Consider the following 8091-nt stretch of genomic DNA (forward strand, 5'->3'; position numbering starts at 1 on the left):
CAGCCGAGGGAAAGACAATGTCTTTGTTAGGAGCACACTCAAGTTTGTGTTTCCTTATTTGGTTAAGCCTGAAAGAGTTGGTTCCGGGAACGGAGCCATTACATTGGGTGAGGAAAGACCCCTTTGAAGAAACGAGGGATGGAGAATTGTGAAGAGGCCAATGTGTTATTTGGAGAAGGCACAAGGCCTGCACCTGCCAGGCTGTGAAATGTGGAATAATTACACTCCTGAGAACAATGAAATGCTACCCACCTTCCAACATCGGTGGCTTGGCTAGACAGCATAGAAACATGGAAGATTGGCGGCAGAAAAAGACCTCATGGTCCATCTAGTCTGCCCTTATACTATTTCCTGTATTTTATCTTAGGATGGATCTATGTTTATCCCAGGCATGTTTCAATTCAGTGGAGCACATCATAACCAGAGATGGGTTTTGGCAGGTTCTGACTAGTTTTGGAGAACCAGTAGTAAAAAAATTTATTTATTTATTAAAAATAAATTTTATTTATATAAATAAATGCAATAACTATACGAGTGACAATACAAACACATAAGGAAAAAAACCCATAAGATATACAATAAAAAGTGGGTGGGTGCACAACAGATCTGTATTGAAAATCTGAACTGTATATATATTCTCTATAGCCAGTTACACTATAGCTTAATAATCTAAATTATAAGTAGGTTAAGTGAATGAAAGAAAAGAGAGAATGTGAAGAAAAGGAACAATGTAAGTAAATAAGTTTAATTTTACATATATCTATATCTCATTTGTACAGTTAACTTTGACACCAGATAATTATCTTTTCCATTGTTCTTTTTTTCTAGCCAACAGTAAAAGGGGTCCCAGCATTTATAAAATAGAGATTCGTCATTGTTTCTTAATTCTAGTGATTCCCCGGTTCTCGAGTCCCAGCTGCTTGGGAGGAAATGGGGATTTTGCAGTATCCACTGTCTCAAGGTTGACTCAGCCTTCCAGCCTTCCGAGGTGGGTTAAATGAGGACCAAGATTGTTGGGGGCAAGAGGCCGATTCTGTAAACCACTTAGAGAGGGCTGTAAAAGCACTGTGAAGCGGTATATAAGTCTAAAGGCTATTGCTGTTGGCTATCTACCTGGAGCCTTAAGAAGCTACTCCGAGTTTGATTTCGGTAATTTCAGCCTTAGTTGAAGACTATGTCTAGTTGAAGGCTGACTGGGAAATAAAAGCGAATTTCAAGCCTCCCGAAGGAATGGCATGATTAAACAAGAAATCAGCTCGTAAGCTTGCGGCTTGCCAAGGAGATTTATAATAAGATTAGCTGGATTTTCTGCATCAGGAACTTGGTGGTATTGATTTTTTTTTTTTTTGAGCATTAGCAACAAATTCTGCTTTTCTTCCTCTTTTGATATCAATAATTGCCCTCGGCTAAGAAGAAATTAATCCAGAGAACTGACATTACTGGGTATGGCAAAAAGTTTCGAGAAAGCCACTTTAGTTATATAGAAACATAGAAGATTGACGGCAGGAAAAGACCTCCTGGTCCATCTAGTCTGTCCTTATACTATTTCCTGTATTTTATTTAAGGATGGATATAGGTTTATCATGTTTAAATTAAGTTGCTGTGGATTTACCAACCACGTCTGCTGGAAGTTTGTTCCAAGCATCGACTACTCTTTCAGTAAAGTAACATTTTCTCACGTTGCATCTGATCTTTCCCCCAACTAGCCTCATATTGTGCCCCCTTGTTCTTGTGTTCGCTTTCCTATGAAAATCACTTCCCTCCTGAACCTTTGACATATTTAAATGTTTCAATTATGTCCCCCTTTTCCCTTCTGTCCTCCAGACAAGACAGATTGAGTTCATGAAGTCTTTCCTAATCAGTTTGATGCTTAAGACCTTCCACCATTTTTGTAGCCCGTCTTTGGACCCGTTCAATTTTATCCATATCTTTTTGTAGGTGAGGTCTCCAAAACTGGATACAGTGGGATCACAATCTCCCTCTTCCTGCTTGTGATACCTCTATCTATAGTATATATACTGCTTTAAAAAAAATAAAATAAAGGGAACACTCAAAGAACACATCATAGATCTGAATGAATGAAATATTGTCATTGAATACTTTGTTCTGTACAAAGTTGAATGTGCACAGCAGCATGTGAAATTGATTGTCAATCAATGTTGCTTCCTAAGTGGACAGTTTAATTTCACAGAAGTTTGATTTACTTGGAGTTATATTGTGTTGTTTCAGTGTTCCCTTTATTTTTTTTTGAGCAGTGTATATAAGCCGTGGGTTGAAGTCTATAAGCCATAAAGCTGCCATAAGTTAGCCAGAAGCTCCTCCGACACCATTTCAGGAACCATAAAACGTTGGCCTTAAAAGCCTTGAAATAAATGCTTATCAAAAGAGGGAATGATAAGGAAATTGTACTACAAGCTTCCACCCTGTTATCCATTTACTCGGGAGGGGCTCCAATTGAACAAGTCTCAGTCACTCTGGAGCGACACAAATACATTCTCGGAACCCAATAAACCATTAAATTAAATTCCTGTCTGAAGTTTTAAAAAGTGGGGGACACTCCCCCCCAAATCCTGTGTGATACCATCTGTTGACCTCCTTGAAGTTTATTTTTCGTAAACGTTTTCGAGCCTGAAGAGTGAGGGACAGGCCGCCCTCGGAGGAACGTGGTCACATGAGTTGGAAAACTGCTGCTGAAGGCTTTTACAAATCATGCTGTGCTGTTGTATCCTTGCAAATTGTGCCTTAGTGGTGCAGGTAGGTAGGTATGTAGGTAGGTAGGAAGGAAGGAAGAAAGGAAGGAGAATGAAGAGGAAAAAGAAGAAAAGGAAGGAAGGAAGGAAAGGAAGGAAGGAGAAAGGAGAATGAAGGGGGAGGAAAAAGAAGAAAAGGAAGGAAGAAGAATGAAGAGGAAAGGAAGAAGAAGGGAGGCAAGAAAGAAGGAAGGAAGGAGAAAGGAGAATGAAGGGGGGAGGAAAAAGAAGAAAAGGAAGGAAGAAGAATGAAGAGGAAAGGAAGAAGAAGGGAGGCAGGAAAGAAGGAAGGAAGAAAGGAAAGGAAGGAAGGAGAATGAAGAGGGAAAGAAAAAGAAGAAAAGGGAGGGAGGAAAGAAGGAAGGAAGGAAGAAGAAAGGAGAATGAAGAGGGGAAGAAAAGGAAGAAAAGGCAGAAAAGAGGGAAGGGAGGAAAGGAAGGAAGGAAGGAAGGAGAAAGGAGAATGAAGAGGGAAAGAAAAAGAAGAAAAGGAAGGAGGGAAAGGGAAATGAGGATAAGAGAGGGAGATAAGGATGAGAAGAGAGAGGGAGGAAAAAAGGGAAAGGGAAAGGGAAGGAAGGAAGGAGGGAGGAAGAAAGGAAAGAAGGAAGAATGAAGAAAAGAAGGAAGGAGGGAGATGGGAATGAGAAGAGAGAGGGAGGAAGGAAGGGAAAGGGAAAAGAAAGGAAGGAGCTGCCACAACCTCCGCAGGCAGGCCATTCCACTAGTTGATTGCTCTCACCGTCAGGAAGTTCCTCCTTATTTCCAGGTTGAATCTCTCCTTGGTCAGCTTCCATCCATTATTCCTTTGTCTGGCCTTCTGGTGCTTTGGAAAACAGCCTGAGCCCCCTCAAGTATTGGATGACGGCTCTCATGTATCCCCTGGACCTTCTCTTTGCTAGACTGACCATGCCCAGTTCCTGAAACGCTCTTCGTTCATATGTTATAGTCTCCAGTCCTCTAATCATCCTGGTTGCTCTCTTCTGCACTTCCTCTAGAGTTTCAATGTCCTTTTTTGTAGTTTGGTGACCAAAACTGGATGTGGCACTCTAGGTGCAGTGTAACTATTCCATTGTGTTTAAGACGAGGAGACTTCAGTTCCCCAAAGTCTTAAATAGACTAACAATCCTGGGCCTAGAAAGCCTAGAATGACGGCGCCTAAAACACGATTTGAGTATTGCCCACAAGATCATACGCTGCAACGTCCTACCGGTCAATGACCACTTCAGCTTCAACTGCAACAACACAAGAGCACGCAACAGATTCAAACTTAATACGAACCGCTCCAAACTTGACTGTAAAAAATATGATTTCAACAATCGAGTTATCGAAGCGTGGAACTCATTGCCGGACTCAATTGTGTCAACCCCTAACCCCCAACATTTCTCCCTTAGACTCTCCACGATTGACCTCTCCAGGTTCCTAAGAGGCCAGTAAGGGGCGTACATAAGTGCACTGGTGTGCCTTTCGTCCCCTGTCCAATTGTCTTTCCTTTCTTTCACCTATCATATATATTCTCTTCCTTTCATATATCCTCTCCTCTAAGTTCACTTTTACCCTTATATATATTACCACATGTCTTTTTTTCTTCCTATGTATTTGTGTATTGGACAAATGAATAAATAAATAAATAAAATAAAAAGTCCCCAGGAAAGCTTGCTCCTTCCCTGATCAAAGGAAGGAGAACTGTTTAGTAAATGCAAAGGAGTGGAGGAGCCTTTCCCCATCACGATAAAACTTTCACTAAGGCGAGATGTGTCATAGAGGCCGGAGGAATCAACAGGAGTTGCCAAAGGGAAGATAAATCACCTGGTCCAAAGACAAGAGAATGGCAAGAGGATAAGAGAGAAAGTTTTCTGACTTGGAAGTCCTGAATCTCGCTGGAGAAGAGATCAAAAACTGGGCCATTCTCCAGCCAACATAGGAGGAATGTTGGATTTATCACTCCGGGCAAACTCTGAGAGTCAAAGCTGTAATGATTTGGTTTTCTCTCTCCACATCTGGTCCTTTGAGAACGGGCCCGAAGAACCAACATCGAGTCCAGCATTCTGTGTCCCACAGTGGCCCACCAATTGTCCATGGGGATCTTGAGCAGAAAAAAAAGGCAAGACCCTCCCTTTCCCTGGACCCACAAAAAATGGTACTCAAGGGAATCCTGCCTGCCTCAACGCACATAGAGGTGGCACTTGGACATCCGTTTCAATAACCACCAATACCCTTGGCATCCATGAGTCCATCTAATCCTGCCTTGAAGCTCTCCAGGCTGACAGCTGTCACGGCTTCTTCTGGAAGGGAATCCCATTAACCAAGGACCCTCTGGGTGAAGAAATATTTCCTTTGATTTGTCCTCACTTTCATACCTATGAGCTTTAGGGAGGGCCCCCTTGTCCTAGTATTGTGTGATAGAGAAAAGAATTCTTCTCCATCCACCTTTTCTATCCCATGCCTGATTTTATACCCTTCAATCAAGTCACCCCTTATACGCCGTCTTTCAAGGCTGAAGAGACCAAGGCGTTGCAACCTGGTTTCATAAGGGAGGGGCTCCATTGCGTTGATCATCCTTGTTGCCTTTTTTTTGCACCTTTCCCAGTTCCATTCTATCCTCCTTGAGTTGCAAGGACCAGAACTGTACACAGGACTCCAAGTGTGGTCTCACCAATTTTTCCTCGGAGGAATAAATGTCTCTAATCACCCAGCGCTTATTCCCCCTCCCCTCTACGATAAATGGTTTTTCAAATTCAATTTGGGCGCACGACGCGCAAACGTCAGATAAAAACATTCCTCAAATACACACTGGCGGGGGGAAATGCTATCTGGATGACACCTCAACAGAACAGTGTCTGCTCCAGCGCCTGCCTGCCACCCCCAATCTCTCTTTGCACCATGGAAACCCAAAACTGGCACTCCGGTTCTACGTTGGGCAAATTTTCAACCCAGGCCTGCTCGGCGTAATTGAGCCAACCGGCCAAGGAGAGAAAGAGAGGGAGAGGGAGAGAGGAGGGGGGAGAACCTCTAGCTCAGGTTCGGTGAATTTTGGAGACCCCCCCCCTCAAATCCTACTCCTGGAGGCCCCCCCCCAATCCTGCCCCCTTTCTGGAGTCCCCATGCACCGTTTTGGATGTAGGAATGGATTTATCTATCTATCTATCTATCTATCTATCTATCTATCTATCTATCTATCATTCATTCTTTATTTATTTATTTATTTATTTATTTATTTATTTATTTATTTATTTATTTATTTATTTATTTATTTATTTATTTAGTGAATTTTCATTATAAAGAACATTGTTTTGAATTTTCAAACGTGTGTGTGTCTGAAATTTGTACCTGTGCATTTTGGGGAGGATTCTACCAGAGAGCCCGACAGAACAGGGGTGAGCCAGTATTTGCTGGTTCCCCGAACTACTCAAAATCTCCACTACCGGTTCTCAAAAACCTGCTGGATTTCACTCCTGAAAAACAAGGCAGCTAAAATGATCCATCAGGTTGAATTCTGCTCTTGGAATCACTTGCCTCCCCCCCCCCCCCGCCCGATTTTAAACCATTAGTGTGAGATATATATATATATATATATATTTTCAACCCTCGTTTTGTTTCCAGCCAACATTTCCAGATAAGCTCTTGCCAACAGAGTTCACGTGGGAGAAAATAAACATGAGATGGTGATTAAAAGATTTTCGAGGCCCTCGGGGAACGGGGAGGGCTGTTTTTGTTATCGCCATGACAACCACGGAGGGACCCGGGAGAATGAATTTCGATCTGTCCAAAAGGGTTAGCATGATGATGGGTCGTCCGGTCATCCAGATGTTTAGACTGGGTTTGGCAATTTGGGCCACCTATCGGGTCCTTCCCCTGAGATAGGAAGATGTGGTTGTTTGAAGGTGTTAAAGGGAGAGCAATTTTGCAATTGACTGGTGATGGTTGTGTCAATGCCGGTAGTGTTGAAGTGGTGCTGCAGGCAATAAAATACTATTATGATGGTTGGTTGCCTCATCAATCAAATGTTCAGATTGGATTTGACATTTTGGCCCACCTATGAAATCCTTGTTCCTGTTTGATGGTGTTAAAGCTTAATCTCCTTTTTGCAATTGACTGCTAGTGATTGTGTCAATTGCAATGGCATTTAAGTTGTGCTCTGAACAATAAAAATGCTATTACGATGGTTGGTTGCCTTATCAACCAGATGTTCAGACATTTTTGCCTACCTATGAAATCCTTGTTCCTGTTTGCTGGTGTTAAAGCTCCTTTTTGCAATTGACTGCTAGTGATTGTGTCAATTTCAATGGCATTTAAGTTTGCTCTGAACAATAAAAATGCTATTACGATGGTTGGTTGCCTTATCAACCAGATGTTCAGATTAGATTTGATATTTTTGCCTACCTATGAAATCCTTGTTCCTGTTTGATAGTGTTAAAGGTAAATCTGCTTTTTGCAATTGACTGCTGGTGATTGTGGCAATTGCAATTGCATTCAAGTGGTGCTCCAGACAATAAAATGCTATTACGATGTTTGGTTGCCTTATCAATCAGATGTTCAGACTGGATTTGACATTTTTGCCTACCTATAGACTCCTACATGGGGTAGGCAGATGGGCGTTAAAGATATTGATGTAGGATGTAAGTTGTTCCCAGGAAAGTTGCCTTCTACAATTGACTAATGGTGATTTTGTCAACGCAAATACCATTCAGCTGCTGCTCCAAGTATTTTGGGATTACACTGAGCGCACTGAGTCTGCGGAGAGGGGCGGCATACAAATCTAATAAATTATTATTATTATGTCAGTACAACTCAGCAAACGAGATCACTGTGCTGGATTTCGTATTCCATCACCAGTCGGGCGCTTCCCAAGCACCTAGGACTGCGTGATGTAGCGGCGAATTATGTTTGCCGATCCCAGTAAAGCAGCCTTTTGCAATTGACAGATGGAGATTTTGTCAATTCCAATGGTTTTCAAATGTCCGCTGAGATCCTTTGGTACTGCGCCCAGCGTGCCAAGTACCACTAGGACCACTTATGCCAGAGTCGTTGCAGCTCGATTTTTAGATCTTCATATTTCACTAATTTCTCTAGCTGCTTCTCCTCAATTCTGCTGTCTCCTGGGATTGCGATGTCGATGATCCATACTTTCTTTTTCTCCACGATCACAATGTCTGGTGTGTTATGCTTCAGAATTCGGTCAGTCGGAAGTCGGAAGTCGGAAGTCCCACAGTAGTTTTGCTTGCTCATTTTCGACCACTTTTTCGGGCTTATGATCCCACCAGTTCTTTGCCACTGGTAAATGGTAGTTCCGGCACAAGTTCCAGTGGATCATCTGTGTCACAGCATCATGTCTACACTT

Source organism: Erythrolamprus reginae, unplaced genomic scaffold (genome assembly GCF_031021105.1).
Source record: "Erythrolamprus reginae isolate rEryReg1 unplaced genomic scaffold, rEryReg1.hap1 H_3, whole genome shotgun sequence".
Classification (NCBI taxonomy): Eukaryota; Metazoa; Chordata; class Lepidosauria; order Squamata; family Dipsadidae; genus Erythrolamprus; species Erythrolamprus reginae.